A 16,713-nucleotide genomic window follows, 5' to 3' on the forward strand; every position below is an offset into this window, starting at 1 on the left:
TATTCAGAACACACTTGACTTTATCCAACTGTTTAAAATTTTGTCAATTAGACAGATATGAAGTATTATTTGTTCTTTAAGTTTCATTTCCCTGAATGTTAGTGAGGATAACCATTGTTTCATGTTTATTATCAATGCAAGATTCTGTTTTATGAATTGCCTGATCATTTCATTTGCCCGTTTTTCTATTTAGTTGTTTTATGTTATAATAACTTGTAGAAGTTTCTTATGTAATCTTAAGTCAAAGGTTTAAGTTTGACTGTAATATGTGTTGTAATACCTTGTTCCACTCTGACTCACACCCACCTGCTCACGGCCTCTGTATGAGTTATCTATTGCTGTGAAGCAAATTATTACAAAATTAGCAGCTTAAAACTACACACATTTATTATCTGACATTTCCTGTGGGTCAGGAATTTGACTTGGCCCAGCTGAGGCCTCCTCGGCTTCAGGGTGTTTCACAAGGCTGCAATCAGGCTATTACTCGGGGCTGGGGCTTAACCAAAGGATCAACTGAGGAAGGATCAGCTTCCAAGTTCATTTATGTGGTTTTGGTAGTGTTGAGTGCTGAATTGAGGGCCTTACTTCCTGCCTGGCTGTTAGCAAGGCAACAAGGCAGCTGCGCTTCAGTAAAATAAGCAAGGGAGAAAGTGTGCTGCTAGCAAGATGGTGATCAGAATCTTTTGTAATCTAATCATGGAAATGACATGACCTCGATGTGGAGGTATTCTGTCTGTTGGAAGCAAGTTACTCCAGAGGGGATTATCTAAAGTCATGAATACCAAGAGAAAGATAATAGGAGTACATCATACAACTTGCCTATTGCAGTTTCTTATATGTACAGAAGCTTTTAATTATGATGCAATTCAATATATCAGTTTTTTGTTATGATAATCTGTTTATTTGTTTTAATTGTTTCTTTATCTGTTTGTTCAAAAATCATTCTGTGTTCTGAGGTAGTTAGTAGGCTAGACTTTTATAGTTTTACTTTGTTTTAAAGCTAATCTTTATCAGGTTTTGTTTTATTTCATGATATGAATTACAAGGTATTCCGTTTCATACAGAAAACCAAATATCCCAGTACCATTCTGCCCCCACAAATTTGATGTCTCTTTATTTTCATGTATCAATGCCCCATGCATGATTTTATTTCCTTTTTTTCTTTTGGTGTCTTTCTCTATTTGAGCACCATTGTTACCTTATCTTTTAAAAATACATTCTCTTAATTATTATAGGTATATCATGAATCTTAGTAACTGGTAGGCAAATCACCCCTCCTTCTTCTACTTTTTAAAAAAAAGTTTTGGGGCCCAGTGCGATGGCTCATGCCTATAATCCCAGCAGGAAGGCTGAAGTGGGTGGATCATTTGAGGCCGGGAGTTCGAGACCAGCCTGGCCAATGTGATGAAACCTCATCTCTACCAAAAACTACAAAAATTAGCTAGGTGTGGTGGCGTGCACCTGTGGTCTCAGCTACTTGGGAGGCTGATGTGGGAGAATCACTTGAACGTTTGAACCCAGAAGGCAGACATTGCAGTGAACTGAGATTGTGCCACTGTACTCCAGCCTGGGACAGAGTGAGACACTGTCTCAAAAAAACAAAACAAAACAAAATAAAGAGGGAAGGGTATCTTGGGGTTACTCTTGTACCTTTTCTCTTCCCTCATTCTAGAATGAGTTTGTCAAGTTCTGTGATAAATTTTGCTGTCTACTGGAATTGAATATACTCCCTATTATGGATAGAGTGTAGAGAGATGCCATCTTTTATATTGAATTCTTTCACCCAGGTTAGGATATACCTCACCATTTTTTCAGGCCTTTCTTTTGTTCCTTTACCAACTTGGCTTTTTTTTTAATTTTTTTATTTTTATTGAGACGGAGTCTCGCTCTGTCACCCAGGCTGGAGTGCAGTGGAGCTATCTCGGCTCACTGCAAGCTCCACCTCCTGGATTCACGCCATTCTCCTGCCTCAACCTCTCGAGTAGCTGGAACTACAAGCCCCTGCCACCACACCCAGCTAATTTTTTTTTTTTTTTTTTGGTATATTTAGTAGAGATGGGGTTTCACGGTGTTAGCCAGGATGGTCTTGATCTTCTGACCTCGTGATCCGCCCACCTTGGCCTCCCAAAGTGCTGGGATTATAGGCGCACCCAGCTCTACCAACTTGTTTAAATAATTTTTCCCCCAAAAGAACTTACACAGCTTTTTCACATTTATTCTTAGGTACTCAGTATATTTTGTTACTACTCTAAATTATGTCTTTATATATAAAGTTGGTTCCAATGCTCTGTTTGAGCAAGTCTGAATTCTTACAAATTGGATTATGAAAATGGAAAAGAGACATTGCCTGTGTATCAGCTCTTTTCAGTTTAGCCCAACTTTCTGATATGGCAGGACTTGATTCAACATAACTTCTCCTATATTAACATAATAGAAACAGATATAAATTTTTCCGTGAAAATGTGAGTACAAGTAGCATCATTTTAATTTCTTGCTAAAATTAAAATAGAATTTGTTTTAAGTCTTCTTCTATGGAAATCCAATGTGAAATTCCTGTGACTTCAAGCCGTCTCCACATCACAGCATTCTGAAGCTGAAAGAATTTGGTCATCCATAAAGTGGATTTCAGACTTACACTCCTGGGTGGGTAGGAATTGTGGTGTCTTAAGCTCTAACTTGGCTCTTGCTGCTGTTTTTCCTTGATGCAAAGTGCACCCGTTTTTGAGATCTCCTCCATTCTTTCTGCTGAGACATGCTGTGACTGGGATCATTTTGGTCCAGCAAGGATCTATTACTCTCTTTATTTTCATATTGAGTGTTGAATACATGATCTCTTAATTTGGGCCCCCAAGGATTCCACCCATGGAAGCCAGCGCTGCTCCTCAAAGGCCCTGTCACCACAGAAGTGATGAACTACATGTACTCACCTTTTACAAATTTTAAAACATCTTTTCTTATCTATTCTAGTAAGACATGGATAATTGACTGCTTTCTTTTTTGATCCCCTGAGAGTTCATTAGAATCCCATCAAACTTCGAAGCATGATTTAATGGCCCAACTGAACAAGCCTGCCTTTAGATATTCTAAGACATTTCCACCTTTCCAGAAGGTGGCACTGTCCTGATGATTCACATTTTTAGCATGTGGCGTCTTACCCCTGGAGCCAAGTGTAAACTGGGACCTTCCTGCTACAGCACGTACACACACACACACACACACACACACACGAGTTCACAAACTGAGGATCACTGTGTCTTCTCTTTTATTTTTCTTTATTTCCAACCATGATAAGAAATTTAAAACATTTCAGAAAGAGAACTTAAAAATAGTCAAAATTAGCATGAAATTTGAGAGAGGTAGAACAGAGTCTAAAGATAGCTCATGCTTGTGGAAGATTCCTTCTACTTCTACCCAGAGATGCCTATGCAGACTCTTCTCTTCTATCTGAAAGGCTTTTGTGAAATATTGGGAATAACTGGCAACAATGATTTTATGTTTTTGTTTTAAAACTTCAAAACTGACCCAAGTAAGGTATTTGGTTTATTTTTTTTTAACAGATGAAGAAATTGAGGCCTTAAAATTATTAACAAACTTTGCAGAGCCAGTTAGCTTTAAAGAGCAAATTCAGGATGTCAACCCATGTCGCCCTAACCCCAATGTCCATGCTAAAAGCCATTATGTTATGATGTTTCTTTTCTTATATATACTCAATTGTGAAGCATAAATATGTTAAAAACAATGGTACCTTTTTGAATTAGGACCTTAGTTTTACATAAATGGATTAATTACAACCCTGGGGTTGTGATACTCTCATGTATAACATACTTTTGTGGCTTATTTTGTTATTTAATTTATTATCTTAAATAATATATACTCATCAGCCAACGGTCCAACAAAAAAGCTAAAATTGTGATAACTACCTAAGTAAATATGGTTCCTTCCTGTCCCATTCTTACCACTCATCACCATAGATAACCATCATCCTGAACCCTATATTCCTAATTTTTCTTGATTTTCTTTACTGATTCTAGATATGTATCTATATTTTCTAAACTTTAAAAACTTTTAAGACTTTAATCTGACAGGAGTTTATTTTTTTAATATGATGTGGAATATAAAATCCAACTTCATTATTTTCCAAATTACTAACCACTTTCTGTAGTTCTGTGAGTATTATTGAACAGTCTATCAATTTCTCTTCTGCTATGAACCAAAGTTCATTATTTACTGGGAACTGTGCTTCTGTCAATTCCTTTGTTTAATATTTATCCTACTATATCACTACCTTCCTGTTCTAAATTCCATTTTTTTCATAATATGTCTGGATTCCTGGTACAGCTCATCTTCTCTTTTTGCTTACTTCTTCAAAAGGATTCTGACTATTCCTGGCCTATTATATTTTCCTGTTAAAATTGTAGCATTATCTTGTCAATTTCTAAGTAGAATTCTGTTGGTATCTTGATTGGAATTGCATGGACTTTGTAGGTCATTGGGGAAAAAATAGAATACTTATAATATTACTCTTCTTAATCTTGAAAATCTTCATTTATTTATGTCTTCTTTAATATCTATTAATATAACTTTATCATTTCTCCATTGAGGTCATGCATATCTTCCATTAGATTTATTGTCTTGTAAGATATGGTATATTTTTCTATATGTTTTCTAATAGTTTGCACTGTTATTAATATATAAATATAAATGATTTTGTATTATTAATCTCATAAGTAACCAACTTAATAAATTCTATTAAATCTGATAGTCAGTCTGTGAGTTCATAATGCTTTCCACGTCAACAACTATCCCGTGCAACTAATGAGAGATGTACTGTAATTCCTGCTTCAAATTCTTATGTTTCTCATTTCTTTCTCTTCTCTTATTGTACTGGCCAAGACTTCTAATACAGTAAGTAAAAGTAATGATAGAGGAAGCCCTCAGAATTAATCTTGAAAATAATATTTTAAATGTTTCTCCATTTAGAATTGTATTTGATCTAGGGTTTTTAAAAATTTATCAGACCTTAAAATTTCTTTCTACTCTTACTTTAATAAATCTTTAAAATTCATGAATGGGTATAGATTTTGCAAGTGCTTATCCTACCACTATCAAAATGATTACATATATTTTCTCTTTCAATGTCTTCACGTGATGAAATATGCTTATATATTGTTATAGCTTAAACTCATCTTGGTATAGCATATTATCAGTTTTATATACTGGTTCGATATGCACAAATATTGTTTAGGGTATTTGCATCTGTAAAATAAATCAAATGGGTCTGTAATTTTTCTACATTAACCGTTCATAGCAAGAATCCACCATAGTAAGCCCATTGACTATTAGTCTTAAAAGATGCCCCACACAATAAGGGTTACACAGTCATTTCATTATAACAGTTTTGTATTTAGTATCACCTTTCTTGGGGATTTACAACGTACGTTAATACTAGTAAGAAGTCCTGCAGTAGAAACATGTGTATTTAATTCTGTTTCCCTTTTTAGTTCAGAGGTTTTCTTTCTCCTGCAAAGTGTCTTGTTGAAAGTGCAGGGAAATGCTGAGTTAATGGGAACAGAAAACTTTAAAAAGAGAAAAAAGAATTACTTTGACTTGTATGGATTAAATTTCTATTTTTGGTGCTATGGGCAACACTTCATCAATGGGGTCACACGGTAGATTTGCCTTGTTTAGCTTAGGCAGCAAATCTTGGAATTCAGTGTTAACAGTGGTACCCATTGTGTAGCAAGTTTATTTTTTACCATTAATCTTGATCAGAGATCATCAGCTATCGATGGCTCACAGCATGGGCCAAATTCAGCCCTTTTTACAATAAGAGGGCCACACCGGGTTTTCTTTTTTACCAAGACAGCTGGTTAATATAGCACAACTAACCTCAAATATTAATTGGCATTATGACTAGTGCTATCATGTCCCCTTGTATATGTGGTAGGTGCTGTTGCTGTCTCCAACTCCAGAAGCCCTTGGGTCACCTTTACAGGTTTTACATCCCTATCTCTCTGCTTTTATGTGCTTCACTCCTAACAACTCACACCTATAACCTTCTTCAAAGGACCACAATGAGGCTATTTCATCAGGTTCTTGAGGTGTCGGAAACACTTAGGTTTTCACATCTCCCTAGAGGCAATCTGTAGCCAATAACTGACTGCCACTGGAGTAAAAACAAACAAAAAACAACCCCACTTCTTCTGTCTTGAAGTAGGACCAACTCCAACATACAACTTAAGCTCTAGGGATACCCTTGGGATCAGGGTACCTTCAAGTGAAGGTTGAGGCTTTACTTGAAATTGTACGTTTGCTTAACTTCCTCCCCTTCCCTACTCTCTTTCTACCTCTTCCTAACCAGTTTCTTCTGGGAATACTCACTTGATAAATCATTTGCACATGTACCCTGGTCTCACGGTTTGCTTCTGGAGAACGCAATCTAAGACCCATGTTATATGTCCAGTGCCACTAATAGGTTCAGTCCCAGTGTCTGGTTTGTTGGACTTCAATTATTTGTGGATTTTACTGCTTAATCTTAGGTGAATTCCTTATCTCTGTGACTGACTAGTCTCCCTGTCACCTAGGGTACCAGGAGAGAAGTTCTATGAAATTGTTCCTATTTTAATGACTTTAACATTTTTCATTCTTTAATGAGTGTGTATTTACTACCAAAGTTACCAGGGTTTATTAAGATTTTGATATTATTTAATTGGTAGATTTGGCACAACTTGACTAAGGTATGTTGCTCCTTACAGAAAGTAAATAACATCACTAAAAGATATTTACAGTGTGTTGATGGCTTACGTTTTTATCTCAGCCATTTATCTTTCCTGAAATCTATGAGATATAGCCAAATAAACAATGGAAAAAGAAAAATAGTGGGACTGGGTAAAAGTAAGAACTAGTGTCCCTTTTGATGATTAGTTAAATATTATCACAGTCCTTTCATTAATGTGAAAACTCTCATATGATCAGATGATGTTTTGCTTTCAAGACTGACCTTATGTAATGAAAGGTTGAAAAGTAACTGACTAGAAAGTTTCTGGAATGAGATTTCTTCCCTTACTTCTTTGTTTCTCCCTAAATATATATAATTGCCCACAGGACAAAGACACAACAAATTACATGAAAAAAAAATACTTCATGTATTTTCAAAGGCAATGTCTGCTTTGAATTTTTATTCTTTTCATAAATTTAAGAGTATACCATAAATTATGAATAACTGAAGCTAATCTAATGAAATTAAGACTGGCTTATTCTCTGTTCAAAAGAGTTGCTGTAGCCCAGCGGGGCAGTACCTCATGTTCCCAATCTCTTCATCTCCTTTTCAAATTAACAGATGGTATCTTACATTCTTCCTGGACCCTGTTTCTTTTTAGCTGTCATATGATGGTTAATGACATGGTTTCTAGATCCAGAAATACAAGCTGTGGGAGAGTTTCTTAACTTCTCAGTTTCACTATCTATGAAATGGAACTAGTAATAGCAAGTTTAAAAATTGGACATCTGACAGACACTGCTCACTTCTAAAAGTAATTTGTTTAATTAGGTTATGCTGCATAAGAATTACTAATATTTTAAAATTGTTTTTTTTTCATATCTTGATTTAATGTAGGCATTATATTTTATAGCTAAGGAGGATACCAGTTCAATTTTTGACAGAAGTACTCTTGATGTTCCAGGGATAGGAAGGAAGTCGTTGTACTTTTTAATGTGTCATCTCTTTAGTCCTTCCTTTGAGGACAGGGTCATACTTTTTTATTTACCCTGGTTGTTTTAATGGGAGGTCCATTTTCCCACATTTTCTAGGTCTGTACATTACTCAATACTCTTGTATGTGCTTGTGATAAGGAAGCTGCAAGGGGCTAGAAACAAACTGACTTGGAAAGTGTGAGAGCTTTACTTGGTAGATAAATGTAATTTGGGAATATAATTTTATGGGGTTAAAATAGGGAACATTTTTAATTCATTGTATTTTGTCTTAATAAGGGCATTCATTTTGAGAAAAACCACGGCAGCTCTGATTCTTGGGCTAAAAGGCTATTTTCTTCCAGTTATGTAATTAGGAATCAAGAAGATAATTAACTATGACCAATGAATAAGCTTCTCATATATGACCCTGTAGTAGCTCCTGCCTTTACTTCTCCTGATTTTAACATGAGATGAGGGAATTATTATCACTTCACAAAAAGAAATACAAAAAATAGATGTTACTAAGTGCCCCTTGAGATTATTCTTATAAAATCAAATTTGTGATTCTTTCTGGAAATTTCATGGCTGAAAGAGAGGGACTACAAAATGAGCCCTATGTGAAAGACCAAGTGAAAATGGTCTTTCACTTATGCTAATGGCTGTCTCTCATCACCAATTATGGAAGGCATCTCCGGTTATCATGTCCCACCTTAAGCTTGGTACTGCCTAGACAACAAAAGCAATGCAAATGGAATTGTATTTTTTCAGAATAAACTCTCTACATATAAAAAATCACTTTCAATAGGCTCTAATTGTATTAGAATGAGCTAGCATGGAATATCATTGACCATAAAAGATAATGCTATGCAAATTTGTTGGTGAAGATAAAGTGGAGCCTCAAGCATCTTAAGAGAGAAAATTGGTACAAGTGTGGCTCAGGAGAGCTTTTATGCTTCGGTAGTTCTCTAGTCATTCCCATCACTTCTGTATACACACATGCATCATTTTCAATGTCAGTCAAACATGACTTGACTGGCTAATACAAAATCATTACATGTATTCCATATGTCTTCATTTGGATGCCTGCATTAGCAGACTCCAAGATAAGCATTTGGCTGCAAGAAGCTTATCTGGGAGGTGATCCAGGAGGTACCTATACGGAAGTAGGGAAGTGAGACATGGAGGAGAAGGGAGTCGATAAATGGTGTGCTATCCTGCAAGTAACCATTGTGTTTACTGAAAATCAATCTTGCTGAGGAACTCTAGGAGACAGTGTAAAACACACACCCAAGAGTTACCCCAATTGAGAGCAAGGCATTTATTACATGCCAATTCCTTCAATCATTGATTGAAGATTCTCTCTACGGGTATTATTTCCTTGTCATTTTCAGATCACCATGTACATGGGCAATGAAGCAGAAAGGACATCAGCAGCTTTGGAGAACATTCTCCAGCAAAGTGATGCAGATACTTGCAGTTGAAAGTAGGCCAGTGGACACAGAAGTGATAAGATCTGAAGGTTGTAGACAGGGTACTGATGGCATCTACTCTATAATCCAAACAGTTCTGTCCTAGGCTGTCCTAGAATAAGTACAAATGAAATTATGATGTAGTTCACTAAAAATTTAATCCCATAGGCCGAGGGCGGTGACTCACGCCTGTAATCCCAGCCCTTTGGGAGGCCCAGGTGGGCAGATCACAAGGTCAGGAGATCGTAGCCATCCTAGCTAACACAGTGAAACCCTGTCTCTACTAAAAATACAAAAAGAAATTAGCGGGGCGTGGTGGCAGCCGCCTGTACTCCCAGCTACTCAGGAGGCTGAAGCAGGAGAAGCACGAACCCAGGAGGCGGAGCTTGCAGTGAACTGAGATCGCACCATGGCACTCCAGGCTGGGTGACAGACCCAGACTCCGTCTCAAAAAAAAAAAAAAAAAAAAAAAAAAAAAAAAAAAAAAAAAAAAAAAATTTAATCCCATAAGACCTCTCTTATTAGTGATCCCAAAACCTTGCAAGTACCTCTATCACATAAAATTGTGGTAACATATTTTAACTATATACTTTCTCTTCCCATTAGATTGTATATCACATAAGAGAATATATCTTACTCTAAAATTCCTTTGTATTTTGTTCCAGTTCCTACTTTTTAACTAGTAACCACAATTCCTATTTATCTGGAGTAGTCTTAATCGTTTCTACTTACCCTAAAAACATTTCAAGACTTTGCAAAAGCAGTGTATGAAATGAGAATGAGTCACAACTTACTTCAGAAGTCATTTTCAAAATTGCATACATCAGTGTCCATTAACATCTTAACTCTTTCCACCTCAGTTTATATCATTATTAAAGAAATTCCATGCAGTGGGGGTGCTCTGGTTAGGGCTAATAAATACTTTGAACATAAGTAGTAGCAGACTTACATATAGCTGAACACAAGTTCCCCTTTGGATATCAGCTATCCTGAGAAAAAGCATACCTCTGTTTGCAAATTTTTAAGACTCCTGTTGCCTACAAATAAAAACCAGACTCCTTAGCTAAGCATTCCAAAAAATTTAGACTCTCACGTGAGTCTGTGTTGGAAATCTTGTTCTTAAGATTTTTCACTACCCTAACCTAAGGCTGGAGTCAAATTGGTGTCTCTTTTGTCACCTGGCTTGACTGATTGCTTTCTGACCCCTGTGTCTTTCTTCCACTAAATCTACTGAAATTTTCTCACATCGAACCCTTTCTTCAAAATCCTTCTTAAATAATTTTTACTTTGAAAAATTTTTCACAAACCCACCACAGATTGAATTTATCATGGTTCTACTCTTAAATCTCAAGTGAATGTATCCCTTCCTTAAGCATTCAAATCTTGTAGTTTGCATTTCAGTCACTTTGGTAGAGAGATTTCATCAAAGGCCCCAGTGCTTTGCCGCCTTCAGCATCCATGCTCTTTGCCTTGTTAATCTTGCTGTATCTTCCTATTCTGACTCTGGACATGACCATGTCACTTGTTTTGACCAATGGGATGTTAGTCAAGGTGACATAAGCAGAAAATTTCCTGCTGAAGGATGAAATATGCCCAAGTTATGTCAACCGAGGGCATCCGGCAACTGCCAGCTCCCTTCTGCCCTCTGCCCCAATCCATATAAGCAGGCCCTACCAAGATCCACAGAGCAACCTTAGCAACCCATAGCTGACCTCAGACACAGGAACAAGCCCAGGTGGGAGCAAGTGAGTCCAGCCAAGATCATCTAAAACTGTGAACTTGTGAACTAAATAAATGTTTATTGTTGTATGCCACCAAGGTTTTATGATGATCATAATGCAGCATTGTCTGGCAATAAACGACTGATGAACCTACCAAATTCTAAGTATCTTCATGTCACAGCCATACCTGTTTACTGTTGCTCCCACAGAAGTTTGAGAATTTCCTTGTGTACATGAGGTACTTTTAAGAAGTTTGAGGAATGAATGTTTTTCCACTTTAGAATGTTACTTCATTCTTTACTTTCCTCTAAAACCCTCCTTGCATGCCTAACCTCAAGAAATTTATCTCCTTTAAATTTTCATTGTATTTATTGCGTCTGATAGCTATTTGCAATAACCACATCCTACTTCTTATTATGTACATACTTTCTCATCCATTTCCTCACTCTAATGAAAAAAATTTGATATAAATTTCTACAACCCAGTACCTGGCATTTAGTAGACATGCAAAAAACATTAACTTATCTTACTGTAAATAAAGGAACTTTTTTCATATTTAAAGTTTAACATGTAAGTTTAACATATAAGAATGACAAATTTACTTGTCCTTCATTTTTATTAAAAGAGTTCACATCCTTAGAAAATAAGAAGAAAGCAGTATAAAATAAACATCAAGTAGCAGTATAAACTTTTCTATGAGAAATAAAAGAATTTTGAAAAGAATTCACAAATATATTTTTGAGTTATGCTATTTAAAACCTCTAAAATAATGCATCTGCAATCTATTCACTGAATTTCCCTGTGTATATAGCCAGTTAAAAATAGAAAATACTTTTCTACTTAAAACTTATTATTTCTTATAAAATTTTATATTCCAGTGGAAGGAAATTATTTTCTTTAAATTTGTTCTCTTTAGTTACAGAATCATTGATGACTTTCTTTCCTTGGTTTCCATACGGGGAAACAGTGACTCTGAAGGTCCCTGTCTCACGTAATGCAGTTGAACAGGCAACATTATAGTTCTCAGAAGAAAAAAAGGGACATAAGTCTCTCTACACCCTCCTCCAATGACGGGTGCTGTGGGAACAAGTAAATGGATGATTGCTGACCTTGGAGCCTGGAAATACTGTGGCCTGGCAGGAGTCGTAAACTGTGGAATACCATCCTGATAGCTTCAGTCAACCACGTGGTGGTTACACAATTAGGATGGTTTGAGCTCACTCTTAATATCCAAAACCAAGGTTAAAATATGCATACCTCTATATTTTTCAGATATTTTAAACACCACATTCAATCAGCTTGTTTTTGAAGTCCATGCAGCTGTAGTCACATGATTGACTTTCACTAAAAGAAATATCACAGCGGACACTCATCTCCACTACACTCTTGGTGGTTTATTTTTAAAGAGATTTGTTTATATCTTGCAGTGTTCAGTAAAGTGAGAAATAAATTTAGAACATCAGCAAAGTGAGAAGTTTAAACTTTGAACTACAGTAAAGTGAAAAATAAACTTTGACCTTCAATAGAGTGAGAAGTAAACCCTGCATTTCATTTTTTTAAGCATGACCATGCATTTTGTTTTTATGTAACCATCTCACATAGACATGGTGTGCCTGGAATATATTCAGCGTGGTGTTAAAAATAAAAATGCATACAAAACATCTTATTCATATGTTTAAAAAAATTAAGCCAACACTGCAAATAAAATCTTGGAGTTCTAGTGTATAAAAAGATTCAAGATCTAATGGGAAGGTAGTGGAATACATAACGGAATGGAACGAATTATGTAGTGAAGGTATGACTAACATTGAAATATGGATATAAATTCCTTTCATCTGGAACACACTGTAGAGGAAGATTTTTATGCATAATAATTTTAGCAAGCTACCTTATTTGTAATTTTATTTTATGATTTCCCCTACTGGAACCTTTTCAAGGAAACTAGTCAATGTTGAGAAAAACAAAAATCTGTTCATTTTCTTTTTATTTTTTTTCTCTCCACATAGACAGTTTTGCTTAAAACATACTTTCTTGGGAATTTCTATAGATATTTAGCTTTCTTCGTGTTCTCTCAGAGGAAAAGAACATATGTGAAGACATCTGTAAAACCTATAAATACAATGGAACAGAACCCTATTGCACAGAAATTTTGCTCATCCAAATTAAGAATATTTCTTAAATTCTGGATTTGTTCCAGAGGGCTATTCTGAAACATTTTTCTTTATTTCAGTGAAATTATAGTGTTTTTGGTAACTTGCGAATCTTGATATTCTGGCAGGAATTTGTCTTATTTAAGTGAGGAATTGCATTTATCAAAGCAGCAGAAAATAAGTAACAATAACAATGGATTTTCAAAGCAAGATTTATAATACACAGAAGTCATAGTTCAAATAAGATCAAAATATATCCAATATGATTTTCAAATACAAATTTACAAACATATTAGTAGTAAACATTTTGGATTTTAATGATCAGTTGAAGAAAAACATCTCCTGTATTTGCTTCTAGTCCTGGGAACTTTTCTGGGACTGAGATAAAATATCAGTCAGTTTTAACAGTGTGAGCCAGCTAACATTATATAAGGGAATTTCTCACAATGATGAAGCATATTCAATGCCATCTATTTTATGATTTAACTATGTTAGATTCCAGAATGAAATTCTAAGAGGAAATAATAGTTAGAAGTAACAGTGGGATTTATTTTAAAAATGCCTTTTATCTTTTCACAATGTAGCCCACTGAGAAAAAGATCTATTCTTCAAAGATGGAAGAAGCAGAAATGAGCCAAAACCTATTAATACAATGAGTACATCCAAATTTTAGCAATGACAGCAGAGCTAGTTCACTCAGAGGTTAGTTAAATAATTATTTTAAGGACTCACTGTCCTTTCTGGGAAAATGAACTGTGCAATGTCAAAAGCTCTCATGATGTGAAAAATTAAAGCAGTTATGAACCCGAATTAAATTCTATTCATAAAATATAGGCTTCACTTACTGAATTACAGAGACACATTAAATGTTTATTTAGCATTTTACAGTTAGCAGAGTTATGCTGAAATCATAATTCCCACTTATCTCTATGAGACAGGTGTCTCTTGGCCTATGGCAATTGCCAAGCCTAATGCAGGTTGTATTTTACAATAATGGGTATGTTTAGCTGTAGTTGTCCTTGACAAGGGGAAGGAGAAAATAAATACCTAATGAAGTTGCTGTGAATTTTGGAGGGGAAGTTATTTTCCGGATAATCATTAAATTTCTTAAGACTTTTCAGTTTGTTGTGTATACTGCTGCATTCCAGTGCTAGAATTGTGCCTGAAACATAGTAAGAGATTTAAAAATATATTTATTTTTGAACGAGTAAATTATAGTAATACAAAGAGTTGACAAAAGAATCGTGTAAAGAGACCCATTAAATATATGTATTATTTGGAAGATTACTTTTTTCAATTTTAAGGGCATTAAAAATATGGATGTATGTTAATTATTATGCTTTCACTTAATTATTCTCTTAATATGGTGCTGATGGTTCCTCATTTAGATTAGGTTGGAGTGGAGATGCCAAGAAAGAGAATCTATGTATACATAGAAAAATCTATATGTTTCAGTCTTCTATCGTGTCTGTAATCTTTACAGAATGTTAATTTATCATTTCATTGTCAAACATGTTTGTATTATAAATTAAGCCCACTGCTGTTACTGTTTATCTTTCTTTTCTCTCCCCTAATTTATCTTTGCCCTACAAATGCTTCAGGTATAGTCAACATTTCTTCCAATTTTGGTTTTCCATTAGTTTTAATTACTATCCCTGCCATGTTAACAAATGCGAAAGCATTTCATTATCAATATCAAAAAATTTCAAACTAAAGTGATCATTTTCTTCCTAAATTTGGTCCTCATTCAGTCCTGTTAATACTTTCTAGAATTAGAAAGTACTAGTATTTACTTCAATTGTCTATTCAATAAGTCACCAAGTTTATTTCAAAAATACATTTCAAATTAGTCATCTCTTTTGCCTTTTCTCTATTATTACCCACAGTCAGGCTCTCATCATATACTCACCCTTCACTTGCAGTCTTTAAAACCTGGTCACTCCTAACCCAAGGGCCGCTTCATCTATTATGTGCAAGATTCCCAAAGTAACCTTCCCAGAATACGTGCGTGTCATTTCTCATTTCTCAATTCAGATTCATTTCACAAGTCCCTAAAGGCTACAGAACAAATTCAGCATGAAGCCAAGATCCCTCATAATCTTGCTCCCTTACACCTTTGCAGTCTTCATCCCTCCACTCACCTATTACACAGCTTTATTTCCAGACTGCATTATTCCTTGCATCCAACATGTGCAATATTGTGTCTGTTCTTTTGTTACTCTTATTTTAGTGGCTTGATACGTCTGTTTTGCCTTTGTCTCCATTAAATTCTCCTTGTCCTTCAATGTTGTGATCAGATATAAAGTTTTGGTATTAACATTCCACCATGCTGATTCCTATTTCTTCTACCTATGCATTGGGTTGGCCTAATTCAGGCCAGACTCCACTTAATGACTCAATTGATACTTTGTCAATTGATAAATGGTAAAAGTAAGTCACAGATGAATTGTACCGATTATAACAAAATGCACTTCATCTATATTCAAAGAGTATGAATTCACAGGCCAAACGTGAAAATATCTAGTTCAATAAGATATGTCAATAATTAAAACTAAAGTACATAGAAGCTGTTAAAGATGAAGCTTTATTTAATGTCATTATTTTGACTCTTACTTTGATATTCAACACTGAATTCATAATTTGAAATAAAAAGAGTGCAGCCTCTGAACTTACTTTGATTCATTTATTTCTGTTCCAGTGCCATTTTTGTTCCTATTTGTTCTATCAAAGTGATTCATCTTTTCTTTGTTTTCACCCATCAGTGCTTCTGAATTTCTTCAAATGGAATATTTAGTACCAAAGATTCCATCATATTTTGCACTTATTCTTTGTTTATCTCATAAAATAAGGATAATAATACATAATTTTAATTTAGCTTTTATTCTCTGCTTGGCATCATATTAAGTATTTTCACATGGACACTTCCATGCAGCCCTGTCCCACCTTGTGTTGTGGATGCTGTTATTATTCCCATTTATAATTCCCACAACCACTTTTAAAGTTATTGATAAACTATTTTTCAGAAATAAACACTTAGTTACCAGCAAAAATATGAGGTGACAAACTTTATTAATCATCAAAGAAGACCGGGCACTGTGGCTCATGCCTGTAATCCCAGCACTTTGGGAGGCTGAGGCGGGTGGATCACTTGAGGTCAGGAGTTCGAAACCAGGCGGGCCAACATGATGAAACCCCGTATCTACTAAAAATTAGCTGGGTGTGATGACACACTCCTGTAGTCCCAGGTACTTGGGAGACTGAGGCTGGAGAATCGCTTGAATCTGGGAGGCGGAAGTTGCAGTGACCTGAGATCTCACCACTGCACTCCAGCCTGGGCAACAGAGCAAGACTGTGTCAAAAAAAAAAAAGAAAGAAAAGAAAAAGAAAACAATAAAATTACAATCATACACCTCTACATAGAATGGCTAAAATGAAAAGGACACACAATGTCAGTTGTCTCAGATGGACTAATAGAAATTCTCCCACACTACTAATACGAGAAAAAAATTGGTAAATAATTTTAGAAAACTGTTCAGCATAATCTACTAAAGCTGAACATATGCATATCCTTTAAGTCACAAATTTGACTCCTAATTAAATGCCCACAAAAATGTACAAATATGTTCATAAAAAATATGGACAAGGATGTTCATTGCAGCACTATTTGCCATAGCTCAAACT

This window comes from Rhinopithecus roxellana, chromosome 13 (genome assembly GCF_007565055.1).
Source record: "Rhinopithecus roxellana isolate Shanxi Qingling chromosome 13, ASM756505v1, whole genome shotgun sequence".
NCBI lineage: Eukaryota > Metazoa > Chordata > Mammalia > Primates > Cercopithecidae > Rhinopithecus > Rhinopithecus roxellana.